Here is a 14,673-nt window from a genome sequence, read left to right on the forward strand (position 1 = left end):
ATTTCAGCCTCATGTAAACATCAAAAATGAAGCGTGTTCAGTTGAGCGGTGCGCAAAATAGAAAACGTGCAAAAGAGAATGAGCAAAAGAATCTGTCTGTTGTAGCCAAGACAGGAAAGCTGACAGATTTCTTCTTACAGACTGCAGAGAAAGATGATCCAGATCAAAGCCAGTGTCAGTCTTCAGAGACAGGAAGTGAATCAAATCTGTCTCTTTCATCAGAAACAGGCAGTGTTGGTGCAAGGCCGGATTTTCCTGATGATGTTGCACATGATGAAGTGCCACAACCTGGACCAACTTCCACACTTTTGAACTGTCCAAGGAGTTTAGAACATAAGAACATAAGAGAAGCCATGTTAGATCAGGCCAATGGCCCATCCAATCCAACACTCTGTGTCACACAGTGGCAAATTTTTTGTGTGGCTAATAGCCACTGATGGACCTCTGCTCCATATTTTTATCTAAACCCCTCTTGAAGGTGGCTATGCTTGAGGCCGCCACCACCTCCTGTGGCAGTGAATTCCACATGTTAATCACCCTTTGGGTGAAGAAGGACTTCCTTTTATCCGTTTTAACCTGACTGCTCAGCAATTTCATCGAATGCCCACGAGTTCTTGTATTGTGAGAAAGGGAGAAAAGTACTTCTTTCTCTACTTTCTCCATCCCATGCATTATCTTGTAAACCTCTATCATGTCACCCCGCAGTCGACGTTTCTCCAAGCTAAAGAGTCCCAAGTGTTTCAACCTTTCTTCATAGGGAAAGTGTTCCAGAGAACTGACCAAGGATGAAATGAACAAAGCTAAGGACCCAGTGTTGTGGGATGAATTTTATGGTGATGATGTGACTTATTGCAGATGTTTTTGCCTACAACTCACATCAGCCCCAGCCATTGGCCATGATGGCAGGGTCTGATGGGAGTTGTAGGCAAAAAACATCTGGAGAGCTACTGTTGGCCACCCCTGACTTATTGGGTTGCTTGTGGACCCAGTGAATGTCAGCACCACAATGGGCCATTTGGCAAATCGTGTCGCAATTTCATCACTGAGAAGCCAAAGAGATACTGTTCACAGAAGATATTTTTTGGAATAAAAGCCAATGGTGAACACTGCAAGAGAGAATGGCTGTTGTACTCTCCTTCAAGAGGATCAGTTTATTGTTTTGTTTGTAAACTATTTGCGCCCAAAGGGTCAATGCATTTTGCTAGAAATGAGGGATTCAGTGACTAGCGAAACACTGCTGTAATTGAGAACCATGAAAAAAGTACAACTCACCGAGATGCCATGTTGACATATTTAACTCGGAAACAAGGCTTAGGCTTGACACAGCCCCTGGAAAAACAAATCGGAGAGGAGTACAATTACTGGGAGAATGTGCTTCAGTGTGTTGTAGCAGTCATTTCCACTGGTTAAACGAGGATTGGCATTCTGAGGAAAAGTGGAAACATTTGGGTCTCTCAATAATGGGAATTATTTGGGGCTACTCGAATTGATAAGTCGGCTTGACCCATTCTTGGCTGCTCACATATCACAGTATGGCAACGCTGGAAAAGGCAACCCTTCATACCTGTCCAAAACAATATGTGAGGAATTTATTGAGTTATTGGCAAAGAAAGTGCACTCCATCATCATTGACGAAATTAATGTTTCTGGGTACTTCAGTCTATCTGTGGATTTAATGCCTGATCTTTCGCATGTTGACCAACTGAGCATGGTGCTCAGATACTTGCAAGATGGACAGCCAGTTGAACGATTTATCAAATTTTTGGAATTACGAAAACCACACTGCTGAAGCTATGGGACAGCAAGTGTTGAAGTACTGATATGATGATTGTAAATTGGATTTTGCTAAATGCAGACGGCAGCCATATGACAATGCTGCCAACACGTCTGGACGTTACAATGGCATGCAGCAAAAACTTTTGGATGCAAATCAGTATGCCATTTATGCAACCCTGCGCAGCTCATTCACTAAATTTAGTTGGACAAAGTGCTGTGGATTGCTGTCAAGTTGCAGTAGATTTCTTTTCCACTGTATAACTGCTGTACACATTCTTTTCAGCCTCAACTGCTCGGTGGAGAATTCTCAAAGATTGCATTGGAAATGAGAAGTGTTGAAATCACTTTCAGACACCAGATGGGAAGCACATGCTGTGGCAACTGCAGCAATTATCAACTCTTTCTTCAAGATTCTGGAAGCTTTGGAAGATTTATCAGATGACCAGTTGCAAAAAGGTGACACTAGAAGGGAGGCAAAGAATATTTACAACACAATTACAGAAAACAAACTAGAGAGTGCCTTTCCAAATGCTGAAATTGCCTTAAGAATATTTTTAACATTAATGGTCACCAACTGCACAACAGAGAGGTCTTTCTCACAACTGAAATGTGTAAAAAACCCAAATAGATCGGTTATGCTTCAAGAAAGAATCAACTCACTATATTAACAACTGAAGCAGACATTCTGAGAAGTATTAATTTTGAGGATGTTATCAGTGATTTTGCGAAAATGAAATGTAGAAAAATGCCTTTCAGGTCATGAATATTGGAACTTTGATACATTTAACTTGTGAAATATTAAAACAGATGTTGTATTGCATTTTTGTAGAACTTTATGCAGCCCACACTTGGCTTAGTTCGTAAAGTATATTGTGTTATCATATGAATAAATGTTTGTATTGCTGCAACCTGCATTGCATATCTGGTCAGACAGGTCAGCAACTAAAATGGACTGGGTCAGTGTGGAAAGGAGAGGGGGGACCAAGATTGGTCAGTGCTTAGGGCACCAGTGAGCCTTAATCCACCCCTGTTTGTCACGTTGACACCTGCTTGCTGGGCCTTGACAGATCCTTCTGGAGCTCTTCACAGTCCTCCCTGGTTCTCAACACCCTGAAACAACTCATCTGTAAATTGCTTACTGCTAACTCCATCAGGAGGTCCACCAGTGGGTCCACCTTCCCACTGTTGCCCTCCACCCCAAGCACCAAGAATACAGAGCATCACTGCCCCAGGCAGAGAGTTCCATCTATACCTTGTGGCTAATAGCCACTGACGGACCTCTGCTCCATAGGTTTATCCAGGCCCCTCTTGAAGCCATCTGTGCTTGTAGCTGCCACCACCTCCTGTGGCAGTGAAGTCCATAAAGCTGTTCTGCTCACCACCTGAGTGACTGAGTGAGGCCCTCCACCTTGAGGATTTGTGGCGACATACAGTTTCGTGGGGGTTCTTTCCTGCTGTGTAACTGGATCTAGACCCCGACTGGGATGGCCCAGGCTGGCTCGATCTTCTCAGATCTTGGAAGCTAAGACAGATTGGCCCCGATTCAGACTTGAATGGGAGGCCGCCAAGGAAGGCTCTGCGGAGGGAGGCAATGTCAAAACATCTCTACTTCTCGCTTGCTTGGAAAGCCCTTTGCTGGGGTCACCATAATTTGGAAGCTGAGCAGGACCAGTGCTTTTGTGGGAGACCATCAAGGAAGATTCTGTAGAGGAAGACGATGGCCAACCACCTCTGCTTCTCACTTGCCCTGAAAGCCCCTTGCTGGGGTTGCCAGAAGTCAGAAGCTAAGCAGCTACTTGGATGTGAGACCACCAAGGAAGGCTCTGCAGAGGAAGGTGATAGCAGACCACCTCTGCGTCTCACTTGCTTTGAAAGCCCCTTGCTGGAGTCACCAGATGTGGGAAACCAAGCAGGGTCAGTACTTGGATGGGTGACCACCAAGGAAGACTCTGCAGAGGAAGGCAATGGCGAACCACCTCCGGTTCTCACTTGCCTTGAATGCCTGCTGCTGGGGTTGTCTGAAGTAGGGTGACTCGACGGCCCTGACACACCAATGTATTTTAGTTATATTCTAAGCTGCCTTGAGCAAAGTGAGGAGCAAAGGTGGCTAAGAAAGTTTGTAAATACATTTTAAAATATGCAAAGTTGACCTTGTGCTCCTTCATTGCTTTCCTGTCGGCTTCCTCCTGTTTGAACGGCCCTCCTAACAACTCAGAGAATCCAGAACCAGAGCTGAGCCATCATGGAGGGGCGGAAATCAACCAGTACAATTCCCCAATATCACCACTAGGTGTCTCTGCTGGCCCATAGGAAGAGGATGGAATGAGGCTGGAATGGATGCTGGGGAACCATCTGAAAATATTTCGGCCTCCCAAGGGGAAAAAGCCAAATGCCCTCGTCTGCAGATTCTAATACACCATGTCGCTCCGCTGATCAGGAGGTTCTCTTCCTGAGCTGGAACAGAGACATTCTTGTGCAGCTGTTCATCAATGTCAAGGAAGCAAGCAAAGCATACGGGTTACCTCTAGGCCTTTGCTGGTGCTGGAACCAGGCCTCAGATTCAGCAGGAGCTCACAAGAGTGCAGCTCCTGAACCTTTCTGAAGGTTCCCCCTCTTCCTCCCCACTTGTCCATTGAATAGGAGGTGCAGCTGCATAACAACCCCTGGATTAGGAGAGCGGGCAGCCAGCCAGCCACCAGGGGCTTTGCCACACCCCCAGCAGCCCTCATTAACCCCTGGAGAAGCCCACACCACCCTTTCTCCACTTAATGTGATTTTGGGCAGCGGGTAGCTTGCTGGCCTTTTGACTGTGGGGGGCAGGCAGCCCAGGAGAGCCCCAGGCAAGCGAGGCCTGCTTGGGCTGGCTGGATTTCTCTAGCCAGCCCAAGCAGGCCTCGCTCGCCCGGGGCTCTCCTTTCTTGCAACAGGTTGCTTTTGGCCGGGGTGTGTGTGTGGCATCTGCTAATGAGTTATGCTAATGAGCTCCACCACCTATTTTTCTACAAAACGATCCCTGGCTGGAACCAACTGGTGGCAACAGCAACTCCAAGAGGGCACGGCAGTCCACTTCCATGTCAAAGGCTTGGTTCAGAGTACTGGAACTAAGTGGCATTTGTTGGAGCAAGAATCTACATAAACCCAGTCTGACAGCTACAGTATGACAGCTGGTGATCTAGCTGCCAGGCTAGGTCACAGTGACCTGATCAGCAGACCGGCTTGAGCCGGCAGAAGCCAAGTGATGCAATCTGCTGAGTCAGCATGGCCAGGATTGGCTGCTTGGACTATATATGATCTGTGTGTGCATCACACAGGTCTCTCCCTGTGAGATGGTGGTTAGGCGAAGCACTTTGTCCGTGGAGGTGATATTGTATAGACTGCACAAGAGAGCACTTGTTGTGTATATATGTTAATACACCTTTTGGCACTAGTTGCACGTGTCTGCCTGATTTTCTTTCCTGAAGCCCTGTGTCGGGCAAGTCATCTCCCTCACTCTGCTACTCCCGCTCCGACAGGGTTATGGGCCCAGGGCGGTTCCGCTGCGCGGAGGAGAGAGTTGAGAGTTGAGCTGACTGTGAGTTTGGAAAGAGCCGGAGGCGAGGAACGCCGGTGAAGGACACAGAAGCACCACCGTTCTCTGTTTGAGAGCCAGAGGGACGTCGGCAGCCAGCCGTGAGGAGGAGTCGGCACGATGGCTCAGCAACAGCTTGGAGTAGCCGTTGAGAAGCTCACCTCAGCCAACTACGCGGTGTGGAGCCTGAGAATGCAACACTACCTCAAGCGTGAAGGGCAATGGCTGTTCGTGAGTAACCCCCCTGCTGACTTATCTCCTCCCGAGACTGTGTTATCGGATAAGGCACTGGCCAACATAGTGCTGTCTATAGGAGATGACCAGCTGGTTTATGTGCGAGGGAAGGACACTCCCAAGGCTGCCTGGGACGCGTTGAGTGCGGTGCATGTTAGCACCACTGCTGGTTCCCTCATGGCCTTGACAAGGAGGATGTTCCGCACCGTTATGCCGGCCGGAGGGTGTGTGAAAGATCACATCAAACGGCTAACGGACTGTTTCGTTGAGCTGGAGGCAAGAGGCAAGACTGTAGCTCCAGACGACAGAGTGTACATTTTGCTGTCGTCGTTGCCACCTGAGTACACTCCCCTGATAACTTCTCTGGAGACGGTGGACGTAGCGACCCTGACCATGGAATACGTCTGTGCCCACCTGCTTGACTTCCAAGAGAGAATTGCGGCCGTGAGCTGTCCGGGGGTGTCGGCCGGGCAGCGTGCTGTTATCGGTGTGTCCGGGAAGACAGCCAAGAATGAGCCAGCTTTTGCTGCTGGCAGGCGTCCGAAGGTGGAGGAAGTGGAGCCGACTGCGTTTGCAGTCCGTCGCTGCTATGGATGCGGGTCGTCGCAGCACCTGCTCCGAGCTTGCCCTGAGAGGGAGAAGAGGCGGGGGCGTGTGCGGCGAGAGCGGAGGACCGCCAGCCCGTGTGAGGAAGCAACCCGGCTGGTCACGTCTGCAGTAGAGAGCACAGGGTCTGCTTGGATTTTAGACTCCGGGGCAATGAGCCATCTCTGCTGCGAGAAGGAGTTGTTGAAAAACATTGACAGTCCTGAGCATAAGTATGTGAGATTGGCTGATGGGACCACTGCCAATTCTGTTTGCTCAGGCAATGTGGAATTTCCTGCACTGAAATGTATGTTGCAAAATGTGTTGTATGTACCCTCACTGCAGTCTAACCTGTTGAGTGTTAGCACACTGTTTGACCAGGGATACCAGGTGAGATTTGAGAAAACCTGCTGCAAAATCCTGGGAGGTGGGGGAAAGTTGCTTGTGACAGGAAAGAGGGAAGGTAAACTGTATGTGGTCCAGAGTGATTGTGCCCAGGTGGCTCAGGTGTCGAATGAGCCTGTGCACAATAATTGTATACATTTGCTCCATAGGAGACTTGGGCACTGCGGATTTAGGGCGTTAAAGAAAACCCTGGAGCTTGTGCCTAGTTTGAAAGTAAATCCTTGCAAATGTTACTTGGATTGCCAGGTCTGCAAGAAGACCAAAAGCAAGGCGTGTGCTGTTGCTAAAGAAAGCTCAAGGGAAAGCACACGAGCCCTGGAACTAGTCCATTTAGACGTTATTGGCCCATTGCCAAAGAGTCTGTCGGGGAGGAGATACTGCTTGGTGGCCACCGACGACCACACGAGGTACGCGTGGGTTTTCACCATGGTGCATAAGTCTGAGGTGTATAAGACATTCACCAAGTGGGTCAAAGCAGTGGAGAGACAATTAGGGGTTAATCTCCTAGCTGTACAAACCGACAGAGGGGGGGAATTCTTATCTAACCAGATGAAACGTTGGCTGGAGAACAAGGGCATCGCCCACCGTCTGACGAACCCGGCAACGCCCCGAGAAAATGGGCATGGGGCTGTATTGCAGAATGTGATGTATTGCATGTTAGAGGATGCACAACTGCCAATGACCTATTGGGCAGAAACCATACATGCAGCTGTTTTTTTGCAAAATAGGGTTTGGTGTAATACTGTGAAAAATGTGCCTTACAGGTTACTGTTGAACAAGACCCCAGATTTGAGTTCTTTAAAAGTCTTTGGGTCACGGGCTCGGGTTGGCATCCACTCCACGAGTAGCGGGGAGGGGGATGTCCGGGCAGAGAGCCTAATTTTTCTGGGCTACAAGCCAAGGGCCAGGTGTTATCGTTTCTGCAATAGCAAAAGCAAGATAACACTTAGTAAGAGTGCCCAGTTCAATGAAGAAAGCAGCTGGCCAAGGTTGCACTCCTTGCAGAAACAATTTGTCCTGCTGCCAAGTAGCGATAACGATGTTGGAGCGCAGCCCAGAACTCCAGCCCAGGAGGTGGCACCCAGTGGGGCTGGAGAAGGTGAGCCGAATGCTGGCACAGAGCCCGACGAGCAGAGTCAGGAGGCAGAGCCTCAAATGCAGGAACTGGAGGTAAAGTGTGAGAGTCAGGAGGTTCAACACCCAATTACAGGGGCAGAGCAACCAGCCCAGGAGGTGGGAACAGAGCAACCCGAAGAAGACAAAGCTGGTCCAAGCACAGGGCCACGGGTGTCTGCCAGGTCCACCAAAGGCCAACGTCCCGCTAGGTACAAGTGTCCCTATGTCACTCTGACTGTCAATCCAGACCCACCCGGATTTGAGGAAATGTTAAAAGAAAAGGCTAAGAAATGGAAAGCCTGGGTGGCAGAGTGCGAGGCAAGGGAGAAGGAGGCTGAAGCCAAGCGTCTGAAAGAGCTGGCTGAACAGGAACACGATGATGTGTTTTACAATCATGATGAGTTCCTGAACGAATTCCGGAAAGGGTTCCGAGCTACGTAAATATGAACTGTAATGTTGCTGGTGGACATGTATGTAAACTGTGTAAAGTGTTTTGGTGCACTGGGTTTAAATAGATTAGGAGGTGTGTTGGAGCAAGAATCTACATAAACCCAGTCTGACAGCTACAGTATGACAGCTGGTGATCTAGCTGCCAGGCTAGGTCACAGTGACCTGATCAGCAGACCGGCTTGAGCCGGCAGAAGCCAAGTGATGCAATCTGCTGAGTCAGCATGGCCAGGATTGGCTGCTTGGACTATATATGATCTGTGTGTGCATCACACAGGTCTCTCCCTGTGAGATGGTGGTTAGGCGAAGCACTTTGTCCGTGGAGGTGATATTGTATAGACTGCACAAGAGAGCACTTGTTGTGTATATATGTTAATACACCTTTTGGCACTAGTTGCACGTGTCTGCCTGATTTTCTTTCCTGAAGCCCTGTGTCGGGCAAGTCATCTCCCTCACTCTGCTACTCCCGCTCCGACAGCATTTTGAGGAGGAAGAAGAAGAGTGTCACGTTCTCCGGGTGCAGGCAGGCAGGCAGGAGTCCAAAGCCAGTCCAAGGTCAAAGTCCAGGAAGTCAAGCAGGAGCCAGGTCACCAATGCAGAATCACAAACCGGAATCAGAAGTCAATGTCCAAAAGCCAAAAGGTCAGGGTGCCAAGCAAATCAAGCAGGTCAGGATCAGGAAGGAGCGCGGATGCAAGCCAGAGAATAGACTTGTTGCTTCCACAAGGTTACCAGGTCCTGGGTGGGAGCTATATGGGAGTCTCAATCAGTGACTCTGCTAGAACTCAGGGCTGAGAGATCTGAAGCATCGGCGTGCCTCATGTCTTCGCTCTGAAAGTTCTTTCCGGAGCCTGCTTCGAACTCTTGAGATGGGAGGAGGAGAGCTTGGAGGAGATGGATCGTCAGCAGCTGACACTGGGGCCTGGAGAGTGATTGATGGGCCAGCTGCTGTTTGTTCAGCTGAGGAACTGGCTGGCAACTCTTCCAGGTCTGTTAACCCTTCCAGCTCCTCCTCGTCTGGGCTCATGACAAGGAGGAGGAGGAGACTGGATTTATACTCCACTTTTCACTCAGAGCAGCTTACAGCCACCTTCTCTTCTTCTCCATACACCCGGCGAGGTTGGTGGAGCTGAGAGAGCTCTGAGAGAACCGTGACTGACCCCAGGACACCCAGCTGGCTGCACGTGGAAGGAGGAGTGGGGCATCAAACCGGTTCTCCCAAATCAGAATCCTCCGCTCTTAACCCGCACACCAAACTGGCTCTGCTGCATAGTCTCGGGGTAGAATTGCCAGTTCTGTGCTGGGAAATACCTGGAGATTTGAGGAGGGTGGAGTCTGAGGCAGCTGGGGTTTTGGGGAGGGGAGGGACTTATCTGCAGAGGCCATCATCCAATGTGGCTGTTTTCTCCAGGTCAGCTGATTTCTGTGGCCTGGAGATGAGTTGTAATCAAGGAAGATCTCCAGCTGCCATCTGGAGGTTGGCAACCCTATCTCAGGGGGAAACGGGGGGATCCTCGGCCCCCACCTGGGGATTGGCAACACTAATTATTAGCATGGGCGGGGGAGGGAGCCTCTGATTGGTGGGCCGGGGTGGGTTGTTCTTCTAGACCAGGAGTAGGGAACGTTGGCTCTCCAGATGCTTTTTGCCTACAACTCCCATCAGCCCCAGCCAGCATGGCCAATGGCTGGGGCTGATGGGAGTTGTAGGCCAAAAACATCTGGAGAGCCAACGTTCCCTACCCCTGCAATCTAGACTGAGTACTCTTAACTAGGCCTTGGTTGCAGCGCATGCTGATGCTAACATGTAGATTGGAATTGTCTTTCTTGTCCTCTAACAGGGGTGGCCAAACTTGCTTAACAAGTTAGAGCCACAAGACATAAATGTCAGAGGTTTGAGAGCCACAAGACGTGAACGTCGGGTGTTTGAGAGAAGGAAGGAAGGAAGGAAGGAAGGAAGGAAGGAAGGAAGGAAGGAAGGAAGGAAGGAAGGAAGGAAGGAAGGAAGGAAGGAAGGAAGGAAGGAAGGAAGGAAGGAAGGAAGGAAGGAAGGAAGGAAGGAAGGAAGGAAGGAAGGAAGGAAAGACGTAGGTAGGTGAGGGGTCTGGAGCCCAAGTCCTATAAAGAAAGGTTGAAGGAGCTGGGCATGTTTAGCCTGGAGAGGAGAGGCGGCTGAGAGATGATAGGATCACCATCTTCAAGTACTTGAAGGGCTGTCATCTAGAACAGAAGTAGCCAACGGTAGCTCTCCAGATGTTTTTTGCCTACAACTCCCATCAGCCCCAGCCAGCATGGCCAATGGCTCGGGCTGATGGGAGTTGTAGGCAAAAAACATCTGGAGAGCTACCATTGGCCGCCCCTGATCTAGAAGATGGTGTAGAATTGTTTTCTGTGGCCCCAGAAGGTAGGACCAGAACCAATGGGTTAAAATTAAATCAGAAGAGTTTCCGGCTCAACGTTAGGAAGAACTTCCTGACCGTTAGAGCGGTTCCTCAGTGGAACAGGTTTCCTTGGGAGGTGGTGGGCTCTCCTTCCTTGGAGGTTTTTCAACAGAGGCTAGATGGCCATCTGACAGCAATGAGGATCCTGTGAATTTAGGGGGACGTATTTGTGAGTTTCCTGCATTGTGCAGCGGGTTGGACTAGATGACCCTCGAGGTCCCTTCCAACTCTATGATTCTATGAAATCAAATCAGAAGAGTTTCCAGCTCAACATGAGGAACAACTTCCTGACTGTTAGAGTGGTTCCTCAGTGGAACAGGTTTCCTTGGGAGGTGGTGGGCTCTCCTTCCTTGGAGGTTTTTCAACAGAGGCTAGATGGCCATCTGACAGCAATGAGAATCCTGTGAATTTAGGGGGAGGTGTTTGTGAATTTCCTACATTGTGCAGGGGGTTGGACTAGATGACCCTGGAGGACCCTTCTAACTCTATGATTCTGGGAGGGAGGGAGGGAGGGAAGTAGATGGGGAGAGAAGTGGAAAAAAAGACATTTAGCTTTAAATGTCTTCTCCAAGCTGTCTGATAGGGCAGTGGAGGCTTCAAGAGCCACACAATATGTGTGGAAGAGCCTCAGTTTGGCTTCCCGTGTCCTATAATAAGGTGGTTGATGTGGGGAGAAAACCCAGCTCCCATCACTCTTCAAGCATCTGGAAGGAGCATGCAGAGGAAAACTGTGTCTTTAACTGTGCTTCAAACCCCATTCCTTGGCACACCCCGTCCATTTGTCCTGGAATAGGTCTTCTTAATCCTTTAATTCGCCCAACACTGTTATTTATGTGACGGGGGAATAAATCACAGACCTCGTTTCTTTCTCGAAAGTGGACTTTTATGGCTTTTGGTAGATCTGGTTTCAGCTGCCCTTAGATGGCCAACAGTGATTGGCATCATTAAGCATTCGCTTTGGATGGGTGAGCCGGCTCCCTTGGGACTTGGGATGCCAACTCTGGCCAGGGGAAATACCTGGAGATTTGGAGAATGGGTTCTGAGGAGGACAGGTCTGGTGAAAGGGAAGCTGTCGGGATCTCTGGTTAAAATAGCAGAGTTTGCCCAGCCATAAAAATGTGACACTGAGTGTAAGACTTCCAAGAAATATATTGCAAAAAAGGTAACTTTTTTTTTTTGTAAAAGGGGGGGGAGAGCTTGTTTTGCCAGGCTCTCTCAATTGCACAGCAGAGCTACTGAGCCAAGCCTCTCTTCCTTCTATTGGCTGAAGCTCCCCTCCCCCAGCCTCCCTGGGAAGGAAGGAAAGAGCCAGAGCTTCCTTGGCCTAGTTCCCTGGATCCCAGGGGAGAAATACAAAGAAAGCATCTTTAAGACCAACGAGTGCTAACGTTTTAAGCATGTTTTAATTTTTTTAAATATATATATATATATATATATATATATATATATATATATATATATATATATATATATATATATATATATATTTGTGTTTGTCTGTGTCCTTTATAAAATGTATATCTTTGCAACCTAATCTTAAATAGGTACACAATGGCCTGGCCCGACAAGGTCTCATTTATGTCTGATCTGGCCCTCATAGAAAATGAGTTCGACACCCCTGGTTTAGGGCCTTGCCAGGTAGGGTCGCGTAGTCCAATTCAAGAAATATCTGGGGACTTTGGGGGTGGAGCCAGGAGACTTTGGGGGTGGAGCTATAAGCAAAGTTGTGTCGAGCACAACTGAACTCCAAAGGGAGTTCTGGCCATCACATTTAAAGGGACCGCACACCTTTTCAATGCCTTCCCGATATTAGAAATAAGGATAGGGGCACCTTCTTTTGGGGCTCACAGAATTGGACCCCCTGGTCCAATCGTTTTGAAACTTGGAGAGCATATTGAGGAGAGTCATCAGATGCTATGCTGAAAATTTGGTGCCTCTGCCTCAAAAAACAGCCCCCCCAGAGCCCCAGATACCCCCAGATCAATTCTCTATTATACCCTACGAGAATCAATCTCCATAGGGAATAATGAAGGGCCCAGCAGACATTTCCCTCCCCCACTCCCATTTCTGAAGACTGAAGTGGGGGAGGGCCTGCTCCCACCTGGGGAATGGCATCTCTACTCACGAGTTGCTGAACTTCCAACTTCTTCAAAGTAACACAGAGCAACCGAAGGTTCAAGTTTACCTTTCCTATGCAAACGACCTCTGAAAAGATGGTGCAACCAACGGAGGGTCTGGGCTGCTTTCACAGCCACCAGGAGCAGCCATGTTGTTCTGCCTGCTCCCCCTGCCCCCATTCAGCCTTAAAGACACAGATACACCATCCCAAGAGGAAGCCTTTCCGAGCGGAGTCTGAAGCCTCCGGAGGTGGAAAGGCACACGGTGGCTGTGGGGGTGGGACTTCCTCCCTCCCCCCCGCTGGCCAGCTGACTGGGAGCAGGAAGGAGCCTGGGAACGCGGGAGAACCCCCACTGGGACCTGGGGATTGGCAAGCTGCTCTGTGCTCAGCAGTTCTGCAGGAGGGAGAATTCCAGCTAACGCAGCTTCTCCCTATTGGGACGCTCCAGTCTTCGAGGGGAATCTGCTTGCTTTGAATACAGAGGCCTATTTTTGTACTGAATCCAGCAACCCCCTCTGGAAACATCTGTGACCATGGTGGGAGGCTGCATTGCACGGGGCTGCAAGATGTTTCCAGCCGCTCAGAGGAAGTATCGCCTTCCTTCATTTCCCTGGCGTGGGCTGAAATTGTCCAGCTGTCTGGAAATATTTGGAGAAAGCTGGTTTAGAGAGCTAGTGTCGTGTAGTAGTTAAGAGCAAGGCGGGGGGGGGGGGGACTTTAATCTGGTGAACTGGGTTCAATTCCCCGTTCCTTCTCTGCACGTACAGCCGGCCGGGTGACCTTGGGCCAGACACGAGTTCTCTCAGCCCCATCGACCACAAAGCGACTGTTGTGGGCAGGCCTCGTTTTGGGCCGGCACTCACAGGAGCAGAACTCCAGAACCTCTACATTTTTATTGCGCTCCTTCTTTCTTACCCCTTCCTCCCACCCCAAATATTGTTCTGGGCTCCATTGTTCAAACCTCCTGTGTGAATTTGGCCGAACTCTTAAGATTTGACAAACTTTCTGATATTCCACCCGCCTCCCTCCCCACACACACATAAAATGGGGAAATAACCAAAACATACAAAGCAGGCAGAAGGAAATCTTCCTCACGCCACTGCGGCCACACAGGAAAAAGTCATTTAAAAAGTATGATGGGAAGATAAAAGGTTATTGGACAATTTTTGATAATGATTAAGTTTTAGAGGAAAGGAGAATGTTATTTTTTTAGTTTTCTTGTTTATTAGTTAAGGGTACCTTTAAATATTAGTAAATTGAGTTACTAATTTTTACTTAGCAAATTGAGTTACGGCGGGGGGTCAAGTAACGGGGGGAGGGGTGGATAGAAGGTAATACATGAGATAGATTTTAAAAAAGGAAGTTATTAATGTTACAAAAATTGAGATTGATACCATATGTTACCAAATAAAATTGTTTTAAACAAAAAAAGTATGATGGGAGTAAGGTTTTATGACAATTGTAATTCAAGAAGCATTTTTTAAAATCCTTTTACTTGTTACATGGATATGATGCATCGTTATTGTTGTAACTGTTCAAATTGACTATACTTGAAGTAATAACACAATTTAAAAAAAAAATCATTTTTTTAAGGTAGACACGGAGCTGATATAATTTAGTCCGCCTTCCGGTGATGTCAGGGGCTGTGCGGCCTGTGCAGATGAGTTGTGCTAATTTGTGCTAATGAGTTCCAGCACCTCCTTTTCTACAAAATGACCCCTGGTTGTGGGGAGAGAAAGGGAAGGCACTTGCAAACTGCTTTGAAATTCCTTCAGGTAGAGAAAAGCGGGGTATCGGAAACCAACTCAACTGTGAGGAAAAGCCCCCTACTTTTCATGCATGTGGACATCGTGATCGCCAGTGTGGTTGCCAGGGTGCCTGGAGATTTGACTCTCACACATCTGCTCTAAGAAGTGGACTTTGCTTACACTTTCTAAGGCTTATGTGGCAGCTTTGCATTCTACATCTCTGAAGGGTGTGAGCCA

The sequence above is a fragment of the Heteronotia binoei genome, chromosome 13 (assembly GCF_032191835.1).
Source record: "Heteronotia binoei isolate CCM8104 ecotype False Entrance Well chromosome 13, APGP_CSIRO_Hbin_v1, whole genome shotgun sequence".
NCBI classification, from domain to species: domain Eukaryota; kingdom Metazoa; phylum Chordata; class Lepidosauria; order Squamata; family Gekkonidae; genus Heteronotia; species Heteronotia binoei.